Genomic DNA, 17,349 nt, shown 5'->3' with positions numbered 1-17,349 from the left:
GCAATTTGCTTTTTGAAAAAATTATTGTCATCCCTTTTTCTGACTCATTGTCCCACTGTCTCCTCTGTGACCTGTGTATAATTACAGCAACTTGTTTTTAGTGTCACAAGACACTGCATAACCTTTCAACTTAGAAGGTAAAAGAGAGATGAAAAGACAGAAAGATGAAGGCATGTATGTAAATGCTGTAACACTCTCTGTGACGCTTTCACGAATCTTACTTAGCAGGTGTTACAGGAAAGAAGACAAAACATACTCTTGGTGGTGTAATTTTTCTTCTAAAACCTTTTAGTTTGAAAGTATTCATGTTTAGATGAATCTCAGTTTTGGTTCATCTCCACTCATACAATTAAGTCTATCTCTTTGTTTGTTTGTATCTTTAACTTATCATGCATGCAGCTTGACAGAACAGTTCTAAAACTTCCATGTTTACCAAAGAGAAAAAAACACACATGTTGTGGTTTGGCATATATTTAATTCTTACATTCCAGATGGGCGAAGTTATCAAGCCCAGTTCAGCTGGCTTAATAAGTTGTTCTGACTGGTGATTCATTTTAAGTTGGAAACACATGTGAATGTGGCACTCAGAACAATTCTAAAGGACAAATTAAGGAGAGTGGAATGGGTGACTGATAATCAGGTACCTTGTCTTTGAATTTTGGCATGTGATTTTGTGGTGGTTAAAAAGATGTAACTGTATGCTGCATTTAGTGGACTTCACCTTATCAAGATGTCTACAGTGTAAAAAAATTTATTTTGTGAAAGAATCACGTACAAGAACAATATACTCTGATTAATGTCCCTTTAATGTTTTTCCATAGAGAAAATACAACTCATGAGATATCAAACTATTGGAAGGATAAATAAGTACATTTAGAGAAATGAAAAATAGACTTGATGTCTCAAAACATAAATGAATGTTAAAAGCCTTACAAATGTGTTAATAACAGGAAAAAAAATGCTTTTAATAAAACCTTGGAGAGTTCTATACTTGCCTACTTATTTAGTGAAAGGAAAATTGCTATGTCCAATTCAGAAGCTGATTTCAGCCAAGAAGATTCTTATAAAATTAAAGTTCACAGAGCTGGAAATGAGCCTTTTTGTAAAAGGAAATGGAAAAAAAATTCTTTTAAGTTCAAAAGGTATCTTTAAAGTGGGAAAACTGAATTGGAAAGTAACCTGAAACATTCTTTTGCACAGTATCTATCACTTATTTGTATTGATGTGCACAAGTCAATGTATGTCTTCTATGTTTATTGGGCAGAAATATAAAAAAATACAGTCATTTGTATTCAAATAATTAACTTTTATTTCTAGATTGTGATATCAGCATCTGCTTAGTGAATGAGCAATGTTCAGTATTCTGTTCAGGATTTTTGTAATAAGCAAAACTATAGCGTCACAGTTTAAAGTACAGGTATGCATGGAATAAATGACATCATTGTATTTTGAACTAAATTTCTTTCAGTTTCCTAAGAGCAAGTATATTACCTATCTCTTCTATCACCATGAAATAACATTTGCTGTTCATTGGGCCATAGTTAACGATTTATTAGAGCAGAAGTAAATATTGGTAACTTTCTTGTAAACAAGCTCAGTGATTGTACTGAGAGCTTTGCTAATTGCACAAAATTGGATGTAGGAAATAGATGGGCATATAGATATCTTGGAAGTAGCACTGTCATGGGCCACCCTAAGAAGACACTTTCCTCCGTTTGTCAATATCACTAAATGTAAGGGATAGAATGATTCAGAGTGTTAGAAATTATAGACAGCTGAATAATAAAATGAGAATTAGTAGTTAGCAGGAGTTTATCATTGTCTGCTCAAAAAGATTACTGACAAAAGAAATAGGAGCACTTGATTAACAAATAGCTTTCTGGAAAGAAATAACTATAGCCTTCTCAGTTAGAGTGCTAATATACTTTGTTTCAAACAGTCATCAAATTACTATTTGTATGAATATTTCTTTTTGACTGGGTTTTAGCATGTATGAGAGGTGCCAGACTGGGAGCTTTGGAAACCAACTTGATTTTCCAAAGAAAGCCTACAGCCTAAGCAACGACAGTAAGAACCAGTGTTTGCCTCCTCACATTGAGAAGCCTGTTCTGCAGAATCACTAATAAAGTCAGAAAATAGGTCAGCTTCCATGTACATTAGCATTTGGCCTCTCCATAGAGGCTGCCAATGAGAATGCCAATTAATGACAGCTGTGTTGGACGTTTGTTGACTGGGAACTAAACAGAGATTTCAGATTCCTTTCACACAGACTACCGAAAGCTCATCAAATGGCAATTGCTTTTTGACCTTGGACAACATCAGAAGAATTTTCCAGTGAGGGAAAACTTCTCAAAAGGGACACACTAAACAATATGAAGCAAAAATAATATTTCCTGTTCAAGGAGCAAGTTCCTTTTTAAAAGATTAACCAAAAATATGCACTTTTACAGAAAATTTATGTAGTTATATTGGAGAAATCCATTTGTGACAGAAAAGTTCTTTTCTTAAGATCCTGTAATCATGAAAATGTTATAAAAAATCCAGTTTGTTTAGAATATTTTTTCCAGAATATTTTTTTAAACATTTGTTTTTTTGAGGTTCAAAAATTTTTGTTTGAAACGATTAAAACTGTATTAAATGAGAATGCAACAGAAGCCTTAAAATGACACTTTCCTAAAATGTGACCTAGCATTATGATGCTTTCAAAAGAAGTAAAGAGAGACAAGAATATTACAAAGCAATCTTTAGAGGAGAACAAATAATCAAAAAGTAAACAATAAAGATGTGAACTGCTTCAGAAGTGCACTTCTGACAACTTGGAAATACACCAATTCAGTTCTTTCTTCAAGACTGTAAGTTATATTCGGACACTTCTTTGAAAGCCATATCCTTAAGCCCTAAATCAGGACCATGATTAACATCTTTCCTTCGGGAGAAAGCACAGACAAGACCAAGCAAAAGGAGGTCCTAACAGGATTGCATCATACAGTTTCCTTATTCATTTACCTCTGGGGCAGATGGAGCTGCTGATAAATGACAGTTCCCAGAGTATTCTCTGAGACTTCAGCAGATTAATGATCTCTCTACAGTCCTTGCAGTGACCAGAAGCTCATGAAATAACATGCCATTCTTGTAGTCAACTCAAAAGCGTAAGTTGTGAGGGGCTACTTTATTTTTACAGATTAATCTATTCATTACAAACATCTTTCTTTTCCAAGACAGTTAATCACATCTGCTGGGCAATCCAGGCATGGGGAAACAACTGCATGCCAAAAGATTCTTTCCAGGTTAAAGGACTGCTATGATCAGTGTAGGAGAATTCTAGCAAAAAACCTGAGAGAGAAATATTATATCAAAAACTCTTATTATGCTATTTTCACTCTCTCGTTAATGACAACATATATGCTTCAAAAACATCATTAAGAATTTACAATGTGATAAATATAATGTAAATATACAAGTCTAATACAGGAAGGTTGTTTCTAATTCCTAGCAACATTAATTAGCAGAAATCTTTTCAGCAAATTGTGCATTCCTATAATCATGCAGAGAGCACTATGGCTGAATACTGAAGGAGCAAATTGCCGTATGCTTCTTGAATCTACTCACTGGAACATCAGCTAAATTAGTGCTGAAACGTTTTTGGCTGGAAAATTGATTCTGCATTGACAGAAGATTTTTTGCTAACAACATGACTATGCAATAACTAACTTTCTCTTCTTACACTTGTTCTACGTTTTCTTGAATGATTTTTAGCCTATATAAAAAAGATGCAGTATCTATTTTACCTGTCAATTTTTCTTCATCTACCATTTAACCAATATGGGAAAGAAAAAGATAGAAAAATGGGCTATTTTATGGTGGCAACTAAATGTAAGTAACTGATGGGTGCCATAGTCTTTTGATTATGTTTTACCTTGTTATAATATTGCATGCTACCGGAGTTTTCTGTATGACAATTTAAAAAAAAAGAATATACTGAAAAGATGTGCTCAGTTAAAAAGGTGATAGATATTTGTATATTGCTCTCAAGTTTTGTGCTGAATAAGAGTAGTTTGCATACTAAATTCAGGATAAAAACCTCTTTTGGTGAATCTGTTTTGAATTCATCAAAAATGCTTGATATCTAATGCTGGATTTACTGAAAGAGGTAGTTTTTTAAAAATTTTGCTAGGTTCTTTTGACTCTTTGAAGGAATAATACATCTATTGTCTTTTACAATTTCCCTAATGACAGCTGCAAATTTTAGCAGTATGTAAAATACAAAAAGGAAAAATAAATGATAAATGCACATGATAACTTTCAAAAACCACTGTGAGATTTATGGCTTAGCTGACAAATACACCCTTGTAATGAGATTAATAACAATTAGTAATTAATAAATTTTACATACACTGAGTTATGTAATTAAAAACTGAAAATCAGGTAAATTCAGAGGGCATTCTCTTACATGCTCTTCTTGTTTTCAGGCAAGGAAGATTTTGATACTGCCATGAAGCACTGGACTAAATTTGGAGAGTATCTTTGTTAATGTAACTGCTAATTCTCCTAATTATCCTTTTTTTTTTTTTTTTTTTTCTTTTTCTTACAGTGTGCTGCTAGCTTGCATTTGGATTTGTTGCCTCATCAAGCATCCTTCGATTTTTCCTGCTAAGTGGATGAGAAACTCTAAATGAATCTCGCGGAATTTAAATTGCTGTTATTCATTTCTTCTACTGTAGAAGAAATGTCAACTGTATTGACATGATAGTATCTTTAAGGATTTTTAAAACTATTTTATATGTATATATATATATATATATATTTTTTTTTGGAGTGTGTCTCCACAGTCTTTTACAAAATATTTCATAAATACTCATCAGTAACTCTGTATCCTGCATGCTATTTCTCATCCTATCACATGACTTCTCATAGAGAAAATGCCATAAGCTCTTCAGGAGCTATGAACGATTATTGACTTGTTTTTAACATGTTAGAAGCTGAAAGTTTCTCCAAGTTCAAAATGCCATAGCACAGAACTTACTTACTATTTCAGGGGAAAATATATCTAAATCATCTCTACTATTTCACGTAACATATTGAGTTTACTGAAGCTCTTCTAACACATTGCCATGTAAATTCAAATGTATTTTGCAGGAAAGGTTGGGTTGAACAGTACTTGATGAAAATGCTAAGAGTGAAAGCTAAACTTCAGCATATAAATGCTTAGCAAATCACTGAATGTTACATTCTTATAGGTTTTGGATCTTAGGCTGAGATTCTAGAACTTTTTACTGACTAATCTAGTCTCATATTTCATGTTTTCCACTTTACACCGCTTATCAGGTAAGGCTGCAGCAAAATGTGGTGTTGGAAGAACTTCTTTATATTTAGTTCACTGCACAACAATCTGTTTTCTAGGTCAAAGTTTTCCTTCATCTATGTGACTCAATATCAAGCCAGAAATTCTTTGTGACTTTTCGGCAAAGGTATGATGTCAGCAATTTGGCTTTTTGGAAATTTTTTTAATGGATTCACGCCACTGGTGGATATGGGAAACTTATTTGGAAAAATGATCAATTTCTCCCTAGACTACATCCAACTTTTCAAATTTCTAATGGTTAATTGAGCATAGCTCATAAGATGGAATTTGTGATTAGCAGATATTCTTGTCTATGCAGAAGAGATTTTGTCAGCTGCAATGTATATTTGGCCAAAATAAGAGCTTATTTTCCTAATCTTTCTGGTGAAAAGGATTCCTCAGGTCCCCTTAAATGCTACTGCTAATCATTAACTCTGACACTAAAAATTACTTCAAGTATTAAGAAATATATTCTATGAAAAACATAATGCAAGTCCTTATGCTACTAGCCTGTAATTCCCCCCTATGTCAGATGAAATTTTTCAAGTGCATGTAGCTTATAGCAATGACCTAAGAAAATGTTTAAATATTTTGATCTTTTGTTATTTAAATCATGTAGAGTTGCTAGTAAGTGCATGAGAATATGTGCTGGTTTCTAATTATTGATATTAAATACGTGTTTAAACCTTTACAAAGCTCTGATCTGCAAAGGTAAAAATGAGGAGACTGCAGGATTAAGAAGTAACTTTTTGTAAATACATGAATTTCTTATAAAGACACATATGCCACATTATGCCTAGTTACATTAATTTCCAAAAACTGAGAGAATTCACACCCTTTTTAATAATGTGCTCTAGAGAAATAGCAGGAAGGTAATATACCATCTATTTAAAATATGGGCCAGCAAAAATTTAAGGAGCTATAAGCTGAAGTCATGAAGAGGTAGTTTCCAAATGATAGCTCAGATTAGACCTCTTTTTCATGCAGTTAGAATCATAGAATCATAGAATCACCAAGGTTGGAAAAGACCTAAAATATCATCCAGTCCAACCGTTCACCTATTCCCAATAGCTCCTACTAAACCATTCAGAATCTAACGTTAACAAAATCACATTAGATGATGTAAGCAATACTTTTGAGAGGAAGATGCTAGCAGAGGCAAAAACTGCAGTGAGTCTGCAAGTATATCACTGTTTGGTGAAGGACAGCTGCGTTAAACAGAATCTGGTTTAATCTGCAAGAGAATAAAAGATTTAGGTTACACTGACATACATACCACACTTTATTCTAATACATTTCTCTTGATATTTTGGAAGTCCTTTGGGGAAATAAAAAAGAAATTAGTTTCAGAAAAGCTCTTTTTCTTGTTAGAAATCAGTTGATGAGCCTGGCCAGAAATGAAAGGAGTATTGGGTCTGCTAGCTTTTGACATGGAAGACAGAATGCAATCCAGAGATAAGACTGAAGAGACATGTCTTCTGATAAATGTCTTGAACAAGGAAAAAAAAAGTAGTCAAGAGCACCACCTGTTTTTAACTTCCAGAAAGTAAAAACCACAAGAAATAAGCAGAATACGATGATGAAGAGACACAGCTGATTGTACTTTATATTTTAAATATAGAATTTCTGAATTAGGAGGATAAACTCAATATTTGCCTGTATCTGAGGTTAAATATTTGTAGTAACATTTCTTTGACTAATTACTTTTTATTTCCAATTCAAACTGTCTTAGATCTGATTGAAAACAGGCTGAGAAACAGTATTTGAGACAGCTGCAAAGTAAGCAAAAGCATATTGAGTTGGAATTAGGTGTTTAACGAATTTGCACAGATGCTCTCCTTTACTCAACTGTGAATTATTTTTGTGTATATGTTCATGTGGGCTGGGGAACATGTTAAAATATATACGAGTCAGTTGTCCATCCTGTTTTTGGCACATATTTATAACTTCTGTGTAGGTATTTGCACCAATCTGCAAACCAACAGGCATGTTCAACACCTCTGCTTTAATATCTCCTGAATATTCAGCCTGTGCATACTACTTAAAAAAAATCAGACTAGCTGAAAGCAAAAATCCCCCTCTTATTAATTATATTGGCATCTGAGACAGCATAAGATTTGCAGATTCCTGTAAAATTATCTTATTACCAATAAGAGGTTTTAATTACCTATTTAATTAATAGTTTGAGCAACTCCTCAGTCTGTGGACATGTGACAACTTCTACAGCTGGGATATCCTCCTTTCATTCAATGGATATTCCTAAATCACAATCTATTTGCTTTTTTTTTTTTTTTTTATTTACCATTTCTTTCTCTCTCCCCCCCCCCCCCCCCCCCCTTTTTTTTTTTTTTTTCAGCATACCATTCTCACCTTTGTTAAACAGCATTCCATCTGAGAATTGTGGGTGTCGGGGTGTCGTACAAGTACTTTCAGTAGAATACTATTTCTTATCATCACAATGCTAATGTTACTTTTAATCTTATTCTCCTGGGAACAAATGAAGAGAAGAATGTTCTGTCAGTACTGCAGGCAGGTCTGTTTAAGCAGCATACCTGCGGTCCCTTCTAATCTATCCTGATAGACCTGTGGCAGTGCTTTATGTCTCCCTGGCAGTGTGCCAGTATTTCTTTCTAGTAGAAACTGGCATGTGTGTGTGAATGCTGGACACCCACACTGCATTCTGACATGCAGCCAGGGCACTGCCGAAGTGCCCATCCACACCAAGCAGCCAGGGAACAGTCTCATTTGCTCAGTTTAGACTTCAAAGTAATTAATTACTCTGGAGAGAATAAGAACAATGGCCTTTTGATATGAAGAGAAGAGAGAAAGGTCACATCAAAAGAAGGTTGCTGTCATTCTGATTGTGGAAATAATTTGCAGGATGTTCATCTGTATTTTCTCATCGCAACTTATTTATATCTCCACAAGTTTTTTAACCCATGTACTTTATGTTATTACAGTACTGGCCTGCCAGAAATTCAATTTCACTTACTCCTGATTTTACTAAATTGCATACTGTGGCTTCTACTGCTTACTTCCTGCTCATAAAGCGGGATTTTCTATACACTGCCTTTAATGTAATGGATGCCACGTGAACACAGCAGTACCCAGAAGCATGGATTCATTCAGCTAGCATGAAAATGAATGAAGTGTAATGAAAGCCTTCCCAAGGAAAACCTGAATGAAGGAACAGGTTTTCTGCTATAGTCAGTTGGCATATTTTAAGCTCAGTTTGAAAGCCATTGAATTCTTTCTGAAGTGTTCATTAGCTACACTTAGTGAATAACACTGCATTTATTTTGGCACAAATCTGGGTAGCAGAGAGAGTCAGAAGCCAGGATTTAGACAGCTTTTATGCCAGCAGAAGGAGTGTATGAGCAAGCACAAAGGAGAAAACAAACACTGAAGAAATTAGCACACTTTGTTTCCTTTCTGAATCACAGGTGAAGGGAATGAAACAGAGCCTGCAGGAAAATGTACATTCTTATTATAGGTACATTTTTTTTGTGGGGCTAGTTCTTGTTTATGAGGTCACTAAGAATAATTTAAACTTCTGCTTTTATAGTTGTAGCCAAACAAATTGTGAATAAAGAACAGTGAGTGAAAGACTTCAGTTGCTCCTTTTTGCATAGGAGTGTCTTTTCAGATACATCTTAAGCAATTTACCTTAAGATCTCTTTCAAACAAGCAAAATGGTCCCATATCACATGACCTTGACATAGATTTCCAAGTTGTAGAAATATTTTGGAGTAATATTTATGTACCTGCAGAATTACAAACTCATCTTAAAAGTGAACATAAGAAATATGAAGCATAAGAAACATGCTGGCCAAGTGATCTACACAGTCCTTATTGTGTCTGTGAAAAAGTAACGTTTTATTTTATACTTTACAGGCTTGATTGAAAGTTGACTGAAGTCAAAGTGAGTCTTTCCATTGATTTAACTGTAATCTGCATCCAACTTAGCATCCTTTAGGCTTGAGCTGCAGATATAGCCACCATGTAAGTAACACTGTGTAGACAACTTCAGCAGACAACTGGTATGCCACATTAGCCTTCTCCCCCATTCCACTCCCTTTCTACAGGCAATTGGTGTGAGGTGCAGAAGATAACAAAGAGAATTATTAATAACTAAGGTTGGAAAAGACCTCTAAGATCACCTAGTCTTACCGTCGACACATTCCCACTATGCCAACTAATCCATGTTCCTCAGTGCCACATCCACACAATTCTTGAACACCCACAAGTACAACGACCATCCCCCCCTTCCCTGGGCAGCCTGTTCCAATGCCTCACCACTCTTTTTGAGAAGAAATTTTTCCAAATATCTGACCTGAACCTCCCCTAGTGTAACTTATGGCCATTACCTCTTTTCCTAGACTGCCACTGACACACGGCAAAAAAGCCAAAAAAAATGGAAGACCTTTGTATGTCCTGAACATGTGGGTTTTAGGCTGACCATGTGTCTAAGTATGAGGTAGCAAGGAATAATACTCAGTAGTGCAATTGATACAAACTTTCACCAAGTTATAATAATGTATCCAGCTTCACCTCTGAGGTCCAAGGTGAGGCCAAGAGCTAACTGAGTTCAATCTGAGAGACAAAGAGCCAGCAGTGCAATGGTTCTATTAAAATACCACTGAACAGCCATAGAGCTCTGGCAAACTATGTCTCTTCCTCTCCTAAATCTACAAAAAATCTACTTCATCTTGCATATGACAGCTTGAAAGTTGTCATAATGTCCCCCTAAGTACACTGAGTCAGCAGAACATCAGTTGTCTGAGCGCTGGTAATGAACCCAGAGCCACATATGGTATGAAAACCAGAGGAGTTTCTGTAGGAAAACTGTAGGAGTTTTCCTGTAGGAGTGCAGTGTCAGGACACACAAAATTTGCTCAGCTGGGATACAATATTAAAATCAAACTGAGAGGTGAAGGAGAGTTACGATTTGTACGGGTCACGCCAGCAGTATCACTTTGGGAATGGCTGTAAATTTCACTTGGTTTTATTGGCAGCTTTCCTAAGTTTTATTGAAGCCTTTTACATGATCTGACATACATGACACAGCACTTGCTATAACAGAGCCAAACCAGAGCAGCTGCCCTTAAATACAGGCAAGAGTAAAGATTTGTTTTAGTTAGTAGAAGGTCCACAAACCGTTGAATCATAGAATCATAGACTCACAGAATCATAGAATCATAGAATTGCTCAGGTTGGAAAAGACCCTAAATATCATCGAGCCCAACCATGACCTAACCAAACTACCCTAACTCTAACAAACCTCCTCTAAATCATGTCCCTGAGCACCACATCCAAACGGTTTTTAAACACATCCAGGGATGGTGACTCAACCATCCCCCTGGGACCTTATTCCAGTGCTTAACAACACTTTCTGTAAAGAGGTTTTTCCTGATATCCAATCTAAACTTACCCTGGTGAAACTTGAGGCCATTTCTCCTTGTCCTGTCACCTGTCACCAGTGAGAAGAGACCAACCCTACTCTCACTGCAGTCACCTTTGAGGTATTGGAAGAAAACAATAAGGTTTTAACTCCTCTCAGCCTCCTTTTCCTCAGACTAAACAGTCCCAATTCCTTCAGTCTCTCCTCATAGGCCATACTCTCCAAGCCCTTCACAAGCCTTGTTGCCCTTCTTTGGACCTGCTCCAGCACCTCAACGTCCTTTCTGTACTGAGGTGCCCAAAACTGAACACAGTACTCAAGTTGAGGACTCACCAACACTGAGTACAGAGACAGGATGACTTCCCTAGTCCTGCTCACCACACCACCCCTGATACAAGCCAGGATGTCATTGGTCTTATTGGCCACATGAGCACACTGCTGGCTCATATTCAGCCGACTGTCCATCAGTACACCAAGGTTCTTTTCCATCAGGCAGTTTTCAAACCACACTTCCCCAAGCCTGTAGGGTTGCCTAGGGTTGTTGTGATCAAAATGCATGACCCAATTCTTGGTCCTATTGAAACTCATACAGTTAACCTTGGCCCATTGATCCAGTCTATCCAGGTCCCTCTGTAGTGCCTTTCTCACCTCAGGCAGATAAACACTTCTTCCCAACTTGGTGTCATCTGCAAACTTACTCAATCTCCTCATCAAGAGTGTTAATAAAGATGTTAAATAGAAGCAGCCCCAGTACTGAGCCCTGGGGGACACCTCTTGTGACCGGCTGCCAACTGGCTTTAACTCCACTGACCACAACTCTTCAGGCCTGGCCATCCAGCCAGTGTTTCACCCAGCAGAGCATACGCCCATTCAAAAAGTGGGCAGCCAGCTTCTCCACAGGAATGCTGTGGGGGACAGTGTCAAAGGCTTTACTGAAGTCCAGGTAGACTACATAACCTTACCCTCATCCAGTAAGCAGATCACTTTGACATAGAATGAAATCAGGTTTGTCAGACAGGATTTACCATTTGTAAACCCATGCTGACTGGGCCTGACCCTTTCATTGACCTTTAACTGGTCCAAGATGGCTCCCAAGATTATCCATTCCATAACCTTCCCTGAAACCAAGGTGAGACTGATAGGTCTGTAGCTACCAGGAGCATCTTTCTGGCCCTTTTTGAAGATGGGTGTCATATTTGCCAGTCTCCAGTCCACTGTTGTGTACAAGAACATAGAAAGGATCATGCCCATTGCTATATATGTGTTTCATGAGCTTCTCTGTGTTTGTAAGTAGACTACACAAGTTTAACTGCTGTCAGTATGCATACTACTTAACTGCTTAGCTGTGAAGGAGAATCCCACTGCCTATAAGTAACTGTACGAAAGAGACTTGTATTGCTGTGACGTTTTTTACAACCATAGAAAAAGTTGGTTCAATGATACCTGTTGGTAGAATGATATTAACTTCAATCAGTTAAACTTTCTCCCAGAATAATTTATTGTGAGAAAAACAAGTGAAATCCTGAAAAGTTAGGTTTGGGATTTGGGGTGGCTCTGGGCCCTGCTCTAAGTCAAATCTTCCTGTCAGAAGAGCTGGTCACTGGTCAAATGGAAACAAATATATAATAAAAATAAATGAGAGGGTAGTGATGGCAGCCTGGAGTGCTCTTACACATCCATCATCTGCTGGATAAAATTGAAATGCCTCTAGGAAACATCCATATTTTTCAAAGTCTTACAAATGTAACTATTTTGTTGAAATATGCTTCTCTGAGTGACTTCAACTTTGCAGTCTAAACAAGCATTTTCTAAGTGTCATTAATAAAGTGAGAAATAAATGATTTCACTATGAAAAATAATTTTTGAAAGATCCAGTGGAAAATGTTTGTAAGTTGTCTGCAATTTGTATTATAAAGAGAAAGTATTCAAATGTGCCTCAGGGGTCAGAGGGCCAAATGTGCATTAAAATTCATGGAAACTTGGCATCTAGATTTTATAGGTGGCTTCTGAAAGTCCCACACCTCTCTTTCTCTGTGTTTGTGGAAAAAGTGAAATTTTCTTATGTGAAACATTGTTTGAGAATATACAAAACAGAAGTTTGTACTTATGACTCTGCAATGATTTCATCTATAAATAGCTGTTTCAAAGTGAGTACAATTCACTGGAGGGTAGTGTTCTGATGGGGCTGTGGTTTTAAAAACAAGGTTACTGAACACAAGAAAATCATTAAAACTGATTTTAAAGTTGTCGAAAGCTAGAATTCTGAAGAAAGTAAATGGGAAGATCCCTCCCTTTCTAGCTAAACGAAGTACTGAGAAGATGAGGGTGCACAATGGAAAGGAATGCTTGCAGGAACATTCCTATAAAGGAAAGTTACATTGCCCTCCAGATTATCTCAGTATAGTCTCTTTGGAAACTAGGATAATAACAGTCCAACTTACATAAGGACTGCAAAGATTGAAATACTAATTCCCAAATAAGCAGCCTTTGATGCCTGGTGAACTATTGAGTTGGAATTGCTTTGTTTAGAATGGCATTTCAAGAACAGCAAGTGGTTTTCTTTATTAGATCCAAAACATCATTTTTGGGAATACCATATGCTGTGAAATATTTGCATCAGATGATTATCAAAAAAGAGCATACAAGAGAATAAGATTTGACTTGAGCACAACCTCTGTATGAAGCATTGTGTAAAATTGCATTTTTAAGAATCTTTTATGAAACCTTCCTAAAAAAAGAAATAGTCCATTTTTAGCATTTTCTTCCTTGTCTACATGACTGTGTTAGGCCAAATGTTTTCTTATAGATTTCCCATTTTATTCTTTCTCTCTTAAAGCTGATCTATTGTTGTCTGTTCCTTGCCACATCTTTTGTCCGTTATGTGTTGCGACAACTTCATTAAGCTCTGCTGACCGACACCACTATCCGGTTGCAAGACTGACCTCACTAATAATGTTATGTTCCCTTCTACAAGCCAATCATTGCCTTCTGGGTTTTCCAGCAAAGGCCACTTTGAACCTAACTTCTTTCATGAAGCACTTCCGCAGCTTATTTCAGATCACATCCCTCTGGAGCACTACATTGGATTTTCGTGATGATTAAGGAAGAGCACATGTTCCTTGTTTACAGGCAGTGGGTTAAACAACTGAGTCTAAGGCAAAGTTTATCATAGAAAGAGAGAAAGCCAACTGAAAAAAAAGCAACCTCATAAAATAGAACTACAAGCTTGATTCATATCTGTCTAAGAAACTGGGAGAAAGACCTCAAGAAATAAAGAGAAGTGGCTGAAAGCTTTCCTATTTGTTCTACCATCACCAATTAGTATTTTACAATATATCAGTTCTGATTGTTAATTGGCAAATCAGCAGCATATTACTTACAGATGAAATTAAAAGAGTGACAAATAAAGACATGCATTAATCTAACTTTCTAAAGATAGTAGAATAAATTGTCTCTTTGTGATTATTGATCAACAATTTCACTAATCCAGTGCATGGTGTCTTTTACAAACTTATTTGTAAAACCTTAACCACAGGAAAAATATTTTCCATAGTTTGCGTGCTAATGTGGAAACTCAATTACTTTCTAAACGTAAAGGCTTAACTAGTGTTACTACTCTATAAGAAACAATCTATGTCACATAGCAAGACACAAATGCTGCCATTTGGTTCCTTTTCCTTAGAATTGTTTTTATTATCATTGTTTTTATTATCATTGTTATTATCCTAGAACTAGTGGTTTGGATAAACAAGGCTTATTCCCAATCACTAATTTTAAACACAGAGGCTAGTCTAAATTAAGCTCCATTCCTTAGTCATTCTCTAGGAGACTTTGTTTCTTTGCCACGTTGTCTTTTTGCCTAAAGAAGCTGGGGAAAAGATTAGCCCTCATGAATATTTTCTTCTGAAATGATTTCCTGAAAAATTGAATATTTATATCTTAAACAAAAGCAAAAGGGACCTTAGTTTTAAAAAGTCTTCAAATAAATTGAAAAAAAGAAAAGAGGTGATCTCTGAAGATAACTCTTGAACTAGAATACAGAAGAGACATTATTCATTTAAGCAGACCGTGGAATTAGAGTGTATGTTCCCTGTAAATACAGTTGTCACATTTGCTGTCTTAATTTCTATCTCAGTTCCAATTTATTTAAACTACAGTAAGGCTGAAAGAATTTAAAGACATAGTAGCCTTGAAAGGATTCCAACAAGTTATGCTACAGATGTGCATGTTTGCATCTGCTTTGAAGTTTTTCTCCTTTATTTTTCACGGAGCTCTATAAAACTATGAGCAAAATGTAAATATAAACAATCAAGACAGCAGTTTCCTAAATGTGTGTGCACACTGTTTCCAAACTAGGAGATAACCCATCCAAACATGTTCTGGAATTAGGGTGGTAGTTTTCTGGTCAGCAAGAGATAAATGAGATTAGAAACTTTATTGCATAGTAGCTGTTAACTGTAATAAGAAAGGTAAAGTTTTCTGTTTTGACTTGAGGATTTCTAAAGATTTATTGGGAAACAAATAGAATCAACAGCACTTTGAAAAAATAATCTGCATCTTAAAACATCAAAGACTGGGACATTAATCCTGAGCATGCTGTGTAACGATGTTTACTTGGTGAGCAAAAAAACTTTACCTAAAGTTCATAGAGTTTAATGTCTTGAGCTGCATTTGTATAAAATGTAAGATAAATATGGATTGTAATACAATATTCCATACATCTCTGATGAAGATGTTGAAATATTAAATGACGATATAAATGAAGAATGATATAAAGATAAGAATAAATGTCAGACTTTTGATTCTGAAGATTCTTGGAGTTTAAATAAGCAAAATATCACAAGATAACTTCTCGTGTGACTAATCTGTGGTGCCTATTCTGGTAAATGTCATCTAAACAGCTTAAACATTTAATATTCTATTCCCTATACATAGCATCATACTAATAAATAATAACAATGATTCAAGTGTACAGCTCACCCAAATATAATAAAAGGCTCAAGATAAATTAAGATCAAAATATTCAAGCTGTGATTCAGTAAGACCCTTTAAATAAACACATGGGAAAACTATTAGAAACAGAGAGAACTCAGTTTGATAATACATGACATTCCACTTATGGAAAAAAATGCTTTGCTTTATTGCCTAACACAGCATTCTGCTACTAGTTAATACCAATGCACATTCAAAAAACAAAATGTCAAAACATTACTGTTTTTCTCTATGTGAACTATTTAGATACACAGATCCAAGAGACCTCATGAGTGACAGCAGTAACTCATGGAGGAGGAGAAATATGCCATTTTCAGTTACCATACTTGGAATCAGAGATGAAAAAATGACAGCATCAATAAAACCTTACAGGAGTGCTAACAGACTGCAATAGAATACAATGAATTTTATTTCTGTAATTGAAAGCACTTACACAAATATTGAATTTTTTAATGACTGCTAACGTAGGTAATAATGAGTAATATTATACTTTCATTAAAAATTAACACCTGCAAGTGTCTTGGCTGCAATAATTCGGATACATGCATACTAAGTCCTGGACTCTTCCCTGTGTAAGACACAGCGTGTGGCTAGCAACCATGTTATGTACCTTTAGTAATGTAAAACCATTTATTTGCTTCCAGTATACACCTTAACTGTGGGTCCTGCAGATTTCAAGAATGAAAAAAAATATCAGTACTACTTGATTTGCATTGTATGGAATGATCACAGTAATCCAAACTGTTTGCAGTCAGAAAAGTTACACACAACAATATGCATGCTTATATTTATTATGCAAAGTGTTGAATATAAGCATTAAAAAAGACTTTTCTCCTTCTTTAGAATATTTTGTGTAATAATACCTCTCAAAACATGTAGTTGCCCAGTGAAAAATGTCAGAAACACCACACCATCTAGGCACCAGCTATTTCTGAAGGTGAACATGGGATGAAGGAAGGGAATAGGAGCTGTGGTGAGCAGCCAGCAGAGATCAATATCCTTTGCTCAACCCTCAAAGTTGTGAACTTCCCAGGCTGAGTAGGCCAAGGAAGGCAGCATTAGCTTCCCAGCTGAGAATACCTGGCACAGATTCTCAGAGAGGAAACAGCATTATCAGGAAGGAGGGCAGATTGGATTTTAACAGGTGATTTGGGAACTGGCTGTGATTTTAACAGCTCATTTAACTTACCAGGAGCAGACTCTGAATAAAATAATAAAACTCAGAACAAGCAAGGTTGAAAGCAAGGACCATGAAAAGCAAAACAAATTATTATGTGATACTGAGATAACGTAGCAATTGAGATGAGATCATAAACTTCTTGGAAATGTTTCAAATGGAATTTCAAATTTCTGTTGTTACTGGGTTATCACTGATCAAAACATTTTTGATTTATCTGTAGAATAAGATAAACTTAAAATTTTATAACTGTGACTGCAGAAATCAACCTTAATCAAAGAAAATTAACAAATACTGTTTCACTCTGGAACATATGAAGAAAGAGAAGATATTTTAGAAAGCTGCTGAGGGAAGAAGTCATGCTAATTCTGAATATGAATTTTAGCACAGTCTGAAAAACTACAAAAATGTGATCATTTACCAGTTTTTTAATATAAA

The sequence above is a fragment of the Centrocercus urophasianus genome, unplaced genomic scaffold (assembly GCF_019232065.1).
Source record: "Centrocercus urophasianus isolate 14NV4802_14NV808 unplaced genomic scaffold, USGS_Curo_1.0 seq_10, whole genome shotgun sequence".
Taxonomy (NCBI): Eukaryota; Metazoa; Chordata; class Aves; order Galliformes; family Phasianidae; genus Centrocercus; species Centrocercus urophasianus.
Note: the sequence above shows the minus strand (reverse complement) of the source record.